Source organism: Phodopus roborovskii, unplaced genomic scaffold, assembly GCF_943737965.1.
Source record: "Phodopus roborovskii unplaced genomic scaffold, PHOROB, whole genome shotgun sequence".
In the NCBI taxonomy this organism is placed as follows: domain Eukaryota; kingdom Metazoa; phylum Chordata; class Mammalia; order Rodentia; family Cricetidae; genus Phodopus; species Phodopus roborovskii.
The window spans coordinates 4,255,880-4,271,004 of record NW_026126571.1 but is presented as its reverse complement, the minus strand read 5'-3'; positions in this window follow the sequence as shown (position 1 = coordinate 4,271,004).

Below are 15,125 nucleotides of genomic sequence, written 5' to 3'. Positions count from 1 at the left end.
CCTCAACAGCTACATGGTGTCTCTCTGGTTGCTTGTCTCTATGTCCTCTCCCCAGAATTCTCTGCGTCTGGTAGCCCTGCCTATCTTTCGCCTGGCTACTGACAAATCAGTGTTTCCCATCAATTATCAAACAATGACATTGTTTTTATATATCTGAAGTTTGTACTATATAGCCATAAAAACCTCTCACGTAAGAGTGAATGATGTGTTGGGGGATGTCCTTCTGCATATATAAGTTTCTTTTATTGGTTAATGAATAGAACACTGCTTAGCCAACAGAGGCAGGAAGATAGTTGAGACTACAGGACAAGGAGAATTCTGGGAAAGGTAGACAGAGAGAGTCTGTGAAGGGATGCCATCCAGAGACCAGGAAGATAGGCTGCATAAGGCAATCTCTGGTGAGATTGGGCCATGTATGAATACATAGATTAATAGTTATGGATTAATAATTAAAAGAGAGCTAGCCAGTAAGAAGCCCAAGCCAATAGCCAACAGTTTTACGATTAATATGTCTTTGTGTGATTATTTGGGGCAAGGCAGCTGCGAGACCAGGCTTACAAAAAGCTCCAGCAACAATGATACTATCTAATTTTTAAATCACCATACTCATTCCTATATGTTATTTAATAAATAGATATATATTTAATCATATATAGTAGTTATAAGGATTGTTTGAGACACAAACAAATTAATTAAAACATACATATTAAACTAGCTTTGAGAGGAGGTTCATTCATTTTGGATACTTCTGCGTGTGTGTGTGTATGTGTGTGTGTGTGTGTGTGTGTTTGTGTGTCCCCTCACACACACTATATTGCATATGTGGAGATCAGATGACAACTACTTGAAGAAGTCAGTTTTGTCCCAGACATAAACCTCAAGTTGCCAGACTTGGTACAAGGCTTAGTGAGCCATCTTGCCGGTTCCTGTTTTAACAGGCATATGTCTGATTCTTCTCTTGTTTTTTTCAGTGTTTCACAACAATAAACCATAGTAACATATTATACTTTCTTCCATTCTATTTTAGAGAGACTGTAGTTTTGTATGTAAACTAAAAATGTGATGGATTTATTTTGTCCTGTTATGAACACTCTTGTGATACCAAGGGCAACAGTCTTTCTACCATTAGCCAACCTATTCATCAGATATTTTCTTCCCTGTAATCCAACTTTATTATGTTAAGCTTAGTAGATGTAAACTGTTATCTCATGTTTTTGGTTGTGAGCCTAGCCTTTAATGGCTGAGCCATTTCTCCAGCCCTAAACTGTTATCTCATGATGGCCTGAATGGCGGTTGTTAATAGAGTTCAATATTTTATCTTGCTCCATTCCCATGGTTTTTGTTTTATAAATTTACACTTCATAGCTTTGTTCATCACTTTAATCTGTTTATTTAATAATTCACAAATGGTCTTTGTCATATGTTGGAACTAATTTTTGTGATAATATTCTCTCTACTTGGTCATTTTAGTTGTTAATTTTTATTTCCCTTTATAAGCCTTCATTTTAGTAGTAATAGTTGCTTATGGCTGAAGCATGATCAGTTTTATTAAACGTTTTCTTTGTAAGTTTGCATTAATTACATCTCAATGATTATTTCCTTGGTTGGACATCTCATGCATATTCTTATATTTATTTATTCCCATTTTAAATTTTGAGTTTTTAAATTTAGATCTTGAAACTGCAATTATGACTACTTGTGTTGGGCTTGGGAGAAGGCTCAGTAGGTAAAAACAAAACACAAAAAGCAAAAGACAAAAATAACTTGCTATATTTAGGAAAAATTTAGTTCTGATCCCTAGTACCCTCACAGAAAGCCAATCAAAGCTGGGTAGGTGGAGGAAAATGCATCCTGAGTCTTCTGGTCAGTAAGTTCATCTGAAGCAGAGGATTCCAGGTTTAATGAAACACATTGTCTCATGAGTGAGCTGAAGAGGAGCAAAGCGAAGCACTCAATTTCAGCCTCTGTCCTCCAGATGTACAGGTAAGGCTTACACACACATGCATACAACACACACACACCACAGAGAATAAATGACAAAACATATATCACCACAATTAATAAATGAACAATATACATATATTCAATAAACTGATAAATAAACAATAATGGAAGTTTGTTCCTAGGCAGCTTGTTTCTAACTTTCCAGGATAAGCTTTTTCATATCCATCATCTTCAAATGCTTGTATTGACTTTTGTAATGTTTTATCTCTCCATACTTATATTCCAAATTCTTATTTATCTTCTCATGACTACCTTTACTGTTTACTAATATAACCATATAGCAATTGTCACATTGCCATATGGTTGTATTCCAACACTGCTTTGCAAAACTTCTCTTTAAATTGGATTGCCATATTTCTCTTTTTCTTTCATGCAACATGAATAAATAAGACCCAGAAACTCATAATTGGGGTTCAAACTGCAAGCTTAATATCAGAAAAGCAAAGCAGCTGACCACTATCTTCTTAACATGATCTCAGGCTGAATGGGCTGACCCTGTCTTCCTGAGTTGTCACCAAGCCTTATACTGTAACATCTCCTCAGAGTGGCTGGAGACTCCAGAGACTTCAATGTGTTCCTATTCTCCTTTATACAGAGCTGTCCTACCTTCAGTGTGGCTGGAGAATCAATATTCTATTCTCAAGGTGGCAGGTTATTGAATGCCTCCTACTTCAGTGTGGCTGGAGAATTTTCAGTGTGTCTGGAGAATAATGCCTCCTATTGAATACTGATCCGACTTCTAACTTTCATACCCCTCTAGTGCTGGGATTAAAGTCTTTTAGACTGGTTAAATCTCATGTATTCCTGAGTGTTCTTGAACTCAGAGAGATCAGTGTACCTCTTAATCCTGAGTTTTAGGTTTAAAGGTGTGTACCACCACCTCCTTGCATCTGGTTGCACAGACTGAAGGTATATGCCTGGCTTCTATGGCTTCTGGCTGACTGTGCCTTCTGTATCCTCAGGCAAGCATTAATAAATCATAAATAATATATCGCTACTCTTCCACATACATTTTATTATGAAATTCTTGACCTAATATCATTATAGGGCTGTTTGAAAATTTCTTTGTGTCTGTGTGTCTGCATGTGTGTGTCTGTTTCTGTGTATGTATACACTTTCGAGGAGGCCTGAAGAAGGCAGCAGATCACCTGTAGGTAGAGTTACAGGCAGCTCTGATATGGGTGGGGGGAATTCTTTTTATTGGACTTTTCTATTGTGCTTTATACGTATAATAGTACTTATGTCTTAACTACATCGGCATTTTATTATCATACTACTATTTTTTAACTCAAATGAATGAGTAGTTAGTTTCCATACTTCGTTTGAAAAAGTAAATATGAGAACTCGAAAATTTTATTAAAAGATCACATTCAAGTAACATTTTATTATATGTAATTATGGATACATATTATTTTATCTAATATTTGTTTTCTAAATTTTCAGTATGATTTTCCTTTACAAGAAACTCAGAAGTATGTTTTAATATTTGCTTATACTTTGTTATTTTTCAGATATTATAGCACTATCAGTTAATATTAACTGTATAATGAAATCTTGACACTATCTTGAACATTGTTTTACAGCTTTATATAAGTTTAAATTCTATGTGTTTGTGTGTGTTATCAGAACAGTGATGTATAGGGGATAGAGAAGGACCGGAAGTTAAGCTGTTCTTGCAGAGACCCAAGTTCTATTCCCATCACCCTAATCACAGTTCAATACTGCCTTTAACTCCAGCTCTAGGGGATCTAGTGCCTATCTGTGACCTCTGTGGAAACATGCACACATGCACAAACCTACACTCGGACTCAGATACATTCAAAAAAACTAAAAATTTAAATAAATTTAAAATAAGAACATATAGTTTTAATCCTGTAAATGTTCCTAAACAGGGTATAAAATCTGATTATTCAAATTTTTATTGTGTTTCATATTATGGAAATCTTTTATCTTCTTTTAATTTAAATTCATCTTAACAAAAACATAAAGATTATAGATGCGTATAGTGTACCAGGAAACACTTTTTCACATGAACATATTGAGGGATATTTAAATCCGATTATATTACATACATATATGTGTTCTCAAACAATCATATGTTGTGGTGAAAACAGCCACAAACATTTATTCTAGCTTTTAAAACATGTAGAGTATTTTAATCATCTATAATCTTCCTGCTGAGCAAGAAAACACTATAATGTTGTGAATCTAACTATATATCAGAACCACAACTAATTTCTCCTAACCCCCCCCCCCCATTTCCCTACTCTCCCTACCTATGACAATCTCTGACCTTTGACGATTCCATATATGAATGAGAGAGTATACATTGTTTCATAGCATGAAAAATGAACTTAGTTTTCTAAGACTGAGTGGTATGCTACCATGCATCTATTTTATTGCTAAATCGTGACTCCATAGACACTTACACTGGTCCTGTCTATCACTGACAGTCGTATAATAGGCAATCGAATGCAGAAATCTCTTCAACAGAACAGAGTAATTTCATTTTCTCTGGATATATCTCGTAGGATTACTAGGTAATATGGTAGTTCTTGTTTTATTTATTTATTTATTTATTTATTTTGAGAAACCACCAAACTGTTTTCTGTAGAGATTGAACTAAATTGCAAGCCCACCAACTGTGTACAAGATGTGTCTCTTCTTCATATGTTCAATAAAAGTTGATTGCCTTTTGTCTCTGGTAATAAACATTCTAGCAAGAATTAAGTGACACAGTAGTTTTAGTTTGCATTTGTATGACAATCAGAAATCTTCATCAGTTTCTCATGAATCCATCCACAATCTACCCACTTCTCCCTGTCTTTCTGTTGGAATATTTTTCCCTTTTTACTGAATTATTTCAATTTCTTAAACTTTTATATATGTGTACCTATCTGAATTGTAAATATTACCTACCAATCCATGGGCATTTTTGCTTTTTTGTTGTGTGTTCTCATTGTTGTAGTTTGGTAATATCTAGTTTCTAGTTTGTCTATTTTTGCTCCTTTGTGAAGGAAACATACAACAAAATTCATTACCAACAACAGCACTGTGAGATTTTGTTTCCCCTGTGGTACCACTGCTATGGGTTTCAGTGGTGTGTGTGTGTGTGTGTGTGTGTGTGTGTGTGTGTGTGTGTGTGTGTGACATATATGCCTGGTGTCAACAGAGGCTGGAAGAGTATGTGGAACTACAGTTGATGATTGGGAACTACCATATGAGTGCTGGGAATTGAACTTGAGTCCTCAGGAAGAGCAGCTGGTGTTGTTAACTACTGAGCCGTCTCTTCAGCCTCACAGATTTTGTTGACCCCTCCTAGAGTAATGAGATGGGAGGGTGGTCAGGGGGTGATTGAAGGGAGGAAGAGAGGGAAGAAAGGTATGGAGAAAGAGGGAACTGGGATCGATATGTAAAATAAGAAAAAATAAAAATAAAAAAATAAGAAATAAAAACAACAGCATTAAAGAATGTCCATTATAGCTTCTTGGGGCATAGATTTTCTCATGACTGGGCTATCCATGTGAATGGAACTCTTTAGAAGTGTTATGAGCTGAGAACATTTGGAAAGTACTCTAGCTGTGTATATTACACATTAGTTAATCATTTTCTAATTTGATCTCATATTGAAACAGGCATAAAATCATTGGATGATACACAAAATGGGGAAAACACAATATGAAATGGGTGTCACTTTGGAAATGGAAGATGATTGGAACACTCTTTAAGTTAAGTGTATTTTTTTTCTCAGTAAAAATGAAAGGAATTGTGTATTTCATGTAGCATTTTAAAATGAACAAATAGTTTATAGGCAGTTAGCTTTCTGCTGAGGTACACTGGAGTGCACAACCACACTACTAAGCTGTGGTGTGTGTGTGTGTGTTTGTGTGTGCGCATATCGTGTGATTGTATGAATGTGTGTGCACAATAATGCATATGTGTACATGTGCAATATGCTCTATGGGTATGTGTACATGTATGTATGTATGTATGTGTGGATGCACTTGACTGTGATTGTGTGCCATGTTTTGTATCTTCCTCAATAGTTATATACCAGGATTTCATCACAGAGGACTGGCCAGCCAGTGAGTCCGTAGGAACATACTGAGGCCTCACTACCACCCCACAGCACTGCTGCTACAGCTAGAGGGCAGCTACAGCACCTAGAGTTTATGTGCCTGCTGGGAATCCAAATTCAGGTTCATTCGTTTGCACCGTGAACACCTCTAGTCCTGGCACTACTCTTTCTTAATATGTTTCTCTGAGTGCTAACATGAAAAGGAAAGTATCTATTTCTAGAAACATTGGCTATATTTTAATCTTCCCTGTCTATTTGCAGATAAAAGTATACAAATAAATATAGCAAAATATAAGGAAAAACCTTGAGGGTTGTTAGGTTGCTGTTTAATTTAAAGCTGAAGTCATGGCTGTTGCTGTACATAACTGTTCTATGTAAAGAACTGTTCATGCAGAAATGTTGGACTGTTAAAGTATTTTTCTTAATCTTGAAGAGGTTAGTTTGCTAAATGCATAAACACACACATCAATGGAATGTTAGATTAACGGTTTTATAAAATACTTCTTTATAACCCAAATTTCTTATATCTCAGCCATTTTACACAACTATTTCTTTCAAAGAAATTAAATAATGGGGTTTGATATCATCGAAGATTAGAGTAGCTTTTTTTTTTTTTTTCATCAGAGAGGATTGTATTCAATTTAGAAATCGTATTTGTACATACAAATTTAAGTCTGCTGGGGGGTGTATTTTTTTTAATTATTTACTTATTTTACATCCAGACTGTAATTCCACCTCCCTCTTCTCCCTCCCAGTCCCTCTCCTCTACCTCCTCCACTCCATCCACTCTTCCACAGTTTCCATGCAGAAAGGGCAGGCCTCCCATGGACATAAACAAAACATAGCATAGCAAGTTGTAGTAAGACTAAACACTTTGCCTTGCATCAAGGCCAAGCAAGGGGAACCAGTATGAGGAACAAGGTCCCAAAATCCAGTAAAAGCATCAGAGAAAACCTCTGCTGTTACTGTTAGGAGTACCACAGGAGACCACGCTACATAACTGTCACATATGTGCAGAGGGCTTAGGTCAATCCCCTGCAGGTTTCCTAATTCTTGGTTCAGACTATGTAGGATCCTACCAGCCCAAGTTAGTTGATTCTGTGGGGGGGTTTCTTATGATGCCCTTGCCCACTGTGGCTCCTACAATCCATCCTCCCTCTCCCACAAAGTTGGCCTAATGTTTTGCTGTGGGTCTCTGCATCTATTTCCACAGATGCTGGATGAAGCCTGCCTTATGACTATTGGTCTAGGCAGCAACCTATGACTATAGAGAAACATCATTAAGAATCATTACATTGATATCCCCCCGCACCGGTCATGTTTGGCTCTATGCTTGCTCTGAGCCATGCAGTCTTTGGGTCCTAGCACCATAGGCAGTATCATGGATGGGCTCATTTTTGTGGCCTGGGTCTCAGGCTGGATCAGTCATTGGTTGACAACTCCAACAATCTCTGTGCCACCCTTACTCTAGCACATACCACAGGCAGGACACTATAGGTAATGTATGTATGTATGTATGTATGTATGTATGTATGTATGTATGTATCTGTGTTGGTGTTCTTGTCCTTCCCTGGAAATCTCCCCTTGTCAGAGGAGATGACTAGTTCAAGATACATATCCACAATTACTAGGAGTCTTGGCTGAGGCCATCTTTGTAGATTCCTGGGAGTTTCCCTTGCAACAGGCTCCTACCTGACCCTGAAGTGCCCCAAATTTCTAGTCAGCTCTCTAGTCAGCTTTTATTGACACAGAGAAAGTCTTGCTATGCCATCATAAGCCTGATGTTATTTTCATTATATGAAAGACAACAGACTTAATTTTAAAGCTATGAAATTTGAAACTTGCTTTGTTCATACTAGTAAACATAAAATTATGAATGCTATTATTTTTACTCTTTAGTGAACATTAGTCATCTACTGTTGCTCCATCACTCACAAGTTGAAAAGTACAGAACATTTTGTTTATGCTTTTACATTTATGAGTCTACAAATAATGCAGAAAGCATTCATGAAGTTTAAAATGATCTAAGCGCATAGCATGCATGTATGAAAATGTCACAATGTGTTATTAATATGTGTTAAGAAAATAAACATAACACTAAATTACTAGGTGATTCCAAAAAAAAATGTAATAGGGTGAATTTAGAAATACTAAATGTGTACTATAGCTCTAAGATATAGTATAGCATACTATACTCAAACAACACAGATGTGTCCAATACCAAATCTGAAGCTGCTACGAAAACTGTTCTGAAGTCCTAAGCACGTGTGCTGGCTTCAGCTTTGCCCCTCCTCATCCTACAGGTATGTTTCCCATCTTCAGGGTTCTGAATAGCGTTACTCACTCAGCCACTGTATCCCACTGTGGAAGTATAAGAAACTAATATCAAATATGGATGGAAGACAGAGCTTGTTTTCCTCTTTATTTTTTTCAAATGGTATTTATGTATGTGTGGAAGGGGGGGGAGGGATGGCACTGGTATGGCTTAAGATTTTGTGTGGAGTATAAAAAAAAATCAGGTTGTTCCATCACTTCAGGAGGAAGGGATGATGGCTACAGTGGTACATTCAGAACTCTTTACCATCGAGAATAACTGAGTGCTGTGCACTGAACTCAGATGCCCCATAAGCTCCTGGACTGGAACACTTGTGATGAAAGGGTCTGAGGCACGTAGGAGGAACAGCCTCAACGGAGGATGTCCTCTCTGGTGTTGTCTGCATTTGTACTTCTTCGCCAGTAAGTCTGCAGTGTATCTTCAGAAGCAATGATTTTTTTGTGTGTGTGTGAGAAAAAGAGCAAGTATGCTATATATATGGAAGATTTAGTTATTTTTTTTCCTCTGACATTTCCCTTAAATCCCATGCTGCAGTGATGTGACCAAAGCTTTCTATTAGTTTCCTTTCAAATAAGGAAAGAAAAACAAGTGCAGACATGTATGGCTGTCTGAATGTCTAGTAGGTTTCTGTGTATTGATCCAACAGCAATTTTCTGTACTGACTGCATTTTATAAACAAATGTTCTTTTGGATAATATTCTGAAGCTGTCTTTGAAGTTGTGCCATCATTTTAACAGGGGAAACTAGGCAAACTCACTGCATGAGAAACAGATGAAATAAATCAACGCTGCCCAATACCCAGTGTGGATAAAGGAGGGGCTTCTGAAACCAGAAGCCTAACTGTTGGTAACCAAGTGCTGTTGGGAGAGGGAAGACACAGAAAGGGATAATGATAGGATTTCTTCAGAATGTGCATCACACTTACAGGATTTAATGGGTTTCAAAAGGAACTAATGAAATTAAAAGAGAAAAGTTTTGATGAGGGTGTTAGATGCATCGGAAGGAAAGGAATATGCAGCATTATCAAAACTTTAAGTCTAGAATGGTTTAAAACAGTATACCCAGAATGTTTCCAAATGGATAAAATGTTCCTAAAATGTAAGATTTGAGAAATATGCATGGACTCCAACTTGAAATTATACCTGCAATTAAATTATTGAAAGTCACATCTACAGAGTAATACTTTCACAGTGATAAGATATTGAATTTTTTTTTAATGTGCTTGGCCGGTAAATATGTTTGTTTCTATGCATATGGACATATATGTTATCTTTGCATTCATGTGTATGTATAAGTATACATAGCCTGTGTTCGGGTACTATCTTAGGTTTAACAGATGTAGTAGATATGAATAAAGCCTAATGCCCTGAATTCAATCCCTAGGACCCATTAAGTGGAAGGAGAAAACTAGCTCCCACCTGTTTTCTCCTCTCCTCTCCTCTCTTTCCTTTTTTCTCTCCCCATCTTTCTCACACTATGCAAATAGATAAATAAGTAAGTAAACAAATAAATTAATATATTAATATTTTACACACAAGGTATGTGCCACAGAACAAAATTAAGGTCACTCTGTAGCTGGGGATAATCATCCATGGGAGGGACAAATAATAAAATCAAAATGTCAAAAGCCAATTATAGAATACCAGAGGTATCCAGCCCTTGGGTAGAGGGCCACAAGTAGCCAAATATGGCTGTGGATACAGCCAAATTACTTTCCTTCCCAAGTTGTTGTTCTATTGGTCAATGTTCTTGAGGGGATAAGAATAGGTGAGAATGAGAATATGTACTTATACTATTTTTACACATACACTATTCATTAGGTCAGCTTACGTTAAAAGAGTAGCTGCAGCTGAGTCCCTGCCTAGTGGCTGAAAACCCCGCAGTCACTCTGTCCTCAGAGCTGGTTGCTGTAGCAGTGCGAGTTGTCCTACAGTGGCTGCCTCTCACTGGGGAATCTGATAAACTGGTAGTTGCTCAGTCTACCAGGCTAGGTGCATCAGGAGTCCCAATCGGGTGTCAAAAACATGGATGGCTCCTGGAGAGTGTCTGACTGGTCCTTACTCTAAGATGGAAGCTTGGAGATGCTGGTTGTGATACCAATCAGGAACACTTGGCTTGATTCCATTACCTAAGTCTATACTTTGTAGAGCTCTTTCTCAACACAAGCAGTGGTAGAGTTAGCCGCTCTTCAGCCACAGACACAAAACCAAGGCGTAGAAAGAATTCTGAATATAAAGGAGCAGTCAACCATTTCCAATGTTTCTAGTAAGTCAAAAGAAATGAGAGGCGAACATTGCCTTCGACAGTTTGCGTACACTGAAGACCTTGATCAGAGCCTCTGCCTACACAAGACTGCCGTGAAAGCACAAGTGCATGGCTGGCCAAAGTGCAGTGAGTAAACACGGTCTTGAGCCTAGCCATAAACAAGGCACTTACACCATGTCCTTACTTCTCAGAGAACGCTGGGGAAGAGGACTTGGGAAGACCCCAAGAGCTCTACACTCAGCGCAACAACTGGGAGTTATCTGTACTGCAACACTAGCCCAATCAACAGTCATAGGGCAATGGCTCTTGGTGTCCTATACTTTCCCTGAGAACTAGTGATGCACCTCAAGACAGCTGGCGGCCTCACATAGCCCTAATTAATGTCACCAACACTTGTGAGGATCAGAAGAAAGACAGGTGTGGTAGGAAGTAGGGAGTGAGAGTTGTCAGGTTCATTGTATTTGAGGTGAATTGTTGAATGGCAAAATTAATTAAAAAGAAGTCTTATGTGGGTGAAATCCTGGTGTCAATGATTTTCAAAGGGCTGAAAATTAAAGATTTAGAGAGTTTTCATTTGAATAATTCCTATGGGAATTTTTATCATGAGAGTTAGCAAATTAGCACAGTGTATTTCTGTTAGTTTTCCTTTGTGAAGTTCTGGAGACTAAATACAGGGCTCCATATGTACTAGGCAAGTGTTCTATCTACCTCTGAACTATAACCTCAGTCCCAAGAAATGGAAATTTTAGAGTGCTTTAAAATGTATTACTATTATAAATGCATATTTAATTAACATGTTTTCATTATGGATGTTATACATGAATGTTCCAAAATTCTTACAACATAAAATTAGGAAAAACAAATATAGAGAATACAAATAAAATTATCATTGTACTATCATTCAGTGGCTAGTATGTGCTGAATGTCTCTGTGTTTATTGGAGATGAGACACTGGATAGCCCAGGTTGACCTAACACTCTGTAAGTAGCAGAGTATGACTTTGAATTTCAGATCCTTCTGCCTTTGCCTCTGGAGTGCAGTAATTACAGGCATGACTCATATCTGGCTGCTTCTTTTTACTTTGATCCCATCATGTAGATCATGCTTCCTTGGATTGTGCCTTTTTTCTCCTGTCCTACCTCCCAGGTGCTAGGATTCCAGGGAGGTGCCATTACGCTTGCCCCTCAAACTTGCCTAAGTTATACTAGATAATTACCAACCTTCATAGACATGCTTGCCCAGGAATTTGAGTCCCCTTACTGATATAAAGCATTTTGCATGTGCTTGACATTTGTATGTCACACAATATTTGTTCTAATTATTCAATCCTGAATTTGCTGATGGAACCAGGTTTGGACACAGTGTAAATCAAGAGGCAAGGCTATGAGTTAAACTCTAGGTGCTAAAACATGCATGTGTCTTTTTCTAGCCTACTGCCCATAGTCTACTACCTTTTATGGAAATTTGTGTCATATAGGATTCCATTAAACAATTATCCCTTTAAACAACTATGTAATAACCCATGGACTACAGTATGTGGCATACATATAATTCAGAGCTGAGGGCAATTAACTGACTTGTGGAAAGAAAACAAACTCTTGGAAGCTATGACTCAGCTGTAGGTGGGGCTCATGAGTTTTTCTGTTACACACTAGATCGTTGGTGACTGAATTTGGTGAGAAGAAAGGGAAGGAGTTTCTGGTGAATATGATCAAAGTATACTTTATGAAATTCTCAAGGAATTAATAAAACCATTTTGAAATCATTTAAAAAGATCCCATTCTTAAGCTTTAAACACATAAGAGTCTGAATTTTTATATTAATTGAGTAAAAATCCCATATGGATAGAGAAATCAGATTTTATTTCCATGTATCTGTCTTTGTTTTAAAAGTTTAATTTTAACTTTAATCATATGCCCCCTCTCTCCCTACTCCCTACCTCCATCTCTGTCTCTGTCTCTCTCTTTCTCTGTCTCTCTCTGTCTCTGTCTCTCTGTCCCTCTCTCTCTCGTGTGTGTGTGTGTGTGTGTGTGTGTGTGTGTGTGTGTGTGTGGTTGTACACACACAAAAATGAGTTTGCCAGAGGACACCACAGGCATGAGACCCACCTGCAGATGGAGTTACAGACTATTATGAGCCTGCACATGGCTGAATATTTCCGTTCAGCAGAGGTCAAACTTTGAAATCCTACCCAAAATGTGAAGTTTCAAGAAGAGGTATTTTCTCTGGGGGGGATGAACAGGACTTGAGATCCGACTCTTTAAAACTGAGTTTAGTATCTCAAAAAGTATTGCCAAAGGACAGATTTTGCCCTTTCCACAACAAAGGAAGACACCCTTTATGTGGCAGGAAAACTGACTGTAAAACCTGCCAGAAGTAGATCTACAAATTTCCAGCACTCACATATTTGAGAATTGAATGTTTGTGTTTCATGAGAAAGTACCCATAATACCTGAATACAGTAGCTGGGATGAACCAGAATGCAATTTCAAGGAGAAAGAAGGTTGAACCCAAGCCTGCCATTTCTTTTTTTTTTTTTTTTTTTTTTTTTTTTTTTTGCTATGGTTTTGTTTGTTGTACAATGTTTCCTCCTGAACTGTATGTGTTCCAGATAATAAGATTTCTGTCCAAGTCCCTAAAGATAAGCATCTCCCCAGCATAATGACAGCTGTTCTGCCACAAATCAGGACAGCTCATCCATGCACAAGCCTTTCTAAGTTAATAAAGTATTGATTAGTGGAAGCATATGGCTCATAATCAATGAGGAAGAAGCTCTCCTTAGGTCATATCACTATTTTTTTCTTAAGCACTAGTCTCTATATAGTTGACAAGACCACAGAGGAGGACATCATAATGTGTGTGTGTGTGTGTGTGTGTGTGTGTGTGTGTGTTCATACATGTTTTCAAAAGAAAGATCCCCTTTTCCTGACATGCTATTCTTTTAGTAATTAAATGAGAGGGAAAAGAGTGATAATGAGAAACTCTAACACTTAGAACTGATTTAATAAGTGTCTTCATTAGAATATTGTATAGCAGATGAATCTATGATAAGGTAGAGACAAAGATGCTTACTCCCTCAAAGCATGAAATCACTAAGTAGTGCCCAGCTCTCAGAATTGAAAGGGGAGCCAATTGTTCTGAAAGAAGAGAAGCTTTGAGCTCACAGCCTGCAGTGTGGGGAAGCCAAGTTGAAAGCTCCTCGTGGCATGAGCAGGAGGGAGCACATTATTTTCCTTCCTACTGCCCGCGCCTCTTCATTTGCAGATCCAGTTTCTGCTCCGTTACAAGCCTCTGTGAAGATTGATTATTTGACAAGTTCTAAGTGCTATGGATGTGTTCCATGGAACTTGCTCATTAATCAACATGGAAGCTCCTTCAGTCTTGGTCAACAGGCTTCTTTTAGAGCCTACCGCTACCAAGTCCACTCTACACTCATAGAAAGAGTCCAAGAAGTAAATCATTTGTTTTACATTCCGTACCGTAGAATTTACTCTCAATTTTAGTCGTAGTTCCTTACTGTGCTCATGACATCTTGGGAGCCCTGCTTATGATCCTTGAAGCCCTTGTGGAAAGAGGACATAAAACATCTCAGTAGGCTCCCAACTAACTGGGGTGTAATGTAGAAATGCAGTTGAAATCCCATGATGGTCTCATGACCTGAGTTGCTACTGTGGTCCACAGGCAGATTCAGATGTGAATAAAGGTTGTAAATATCTCCAGGAGATAGGTTTCTGACAGAATTTAACAGACACTCATCCCTAGGTATTAAACCCTGGAAGACATGGAAAATATGTCTAATGAAATCACCTTGTTGAATCTCTTTGGAAGTGTTGGCGCTTATTATCTCCCTAGAAGACCAGTTAGCAAGCAAATGTGTTGCTTCCAGGCCAAGTTTCCCCATCTCACATCCTCTAAGTGGTTGTAGCTATACAACAAAAATTCAGACAACACTGAGACCTTTGATAAAAGTGAGGCAGTTTTATATGTGAAAACAAGTCTTGTTGGCATCTTTTCGAATTCGGTGTGATTTTCTTATTTTGATGAACTAAAGTACGTACTAAGGCAAATAACTAAGAAGATTAATTATGATTTTCATACTACCCCCATAGAAGTCAACAATCCACCAAGGCACAAAATGGAGTGTGATAGTTCTCTCTCTCTCTTTCTCTCTCTCTTTCTCTCGCTCTCTCTCTTTCTCTCATGACTGAAGAATGGGGAGAAATATGCACCATGTTCATTTGCATGACCAATTACCTCTCATTTTCACTAATGCAACATTTTAGGGTTATTTAGACACACATTCGATGACATTACCCATGCTTCATTTTGACACAGAAAGAAGCAGCAGCCTTATTCCACAAAATAGCACAAGCAGAGTGTCACACTCATTTGCTAGGAATAAGCAGTGTGTCTTTCACATTAGCATGGCAGTTCTTAGGGGAA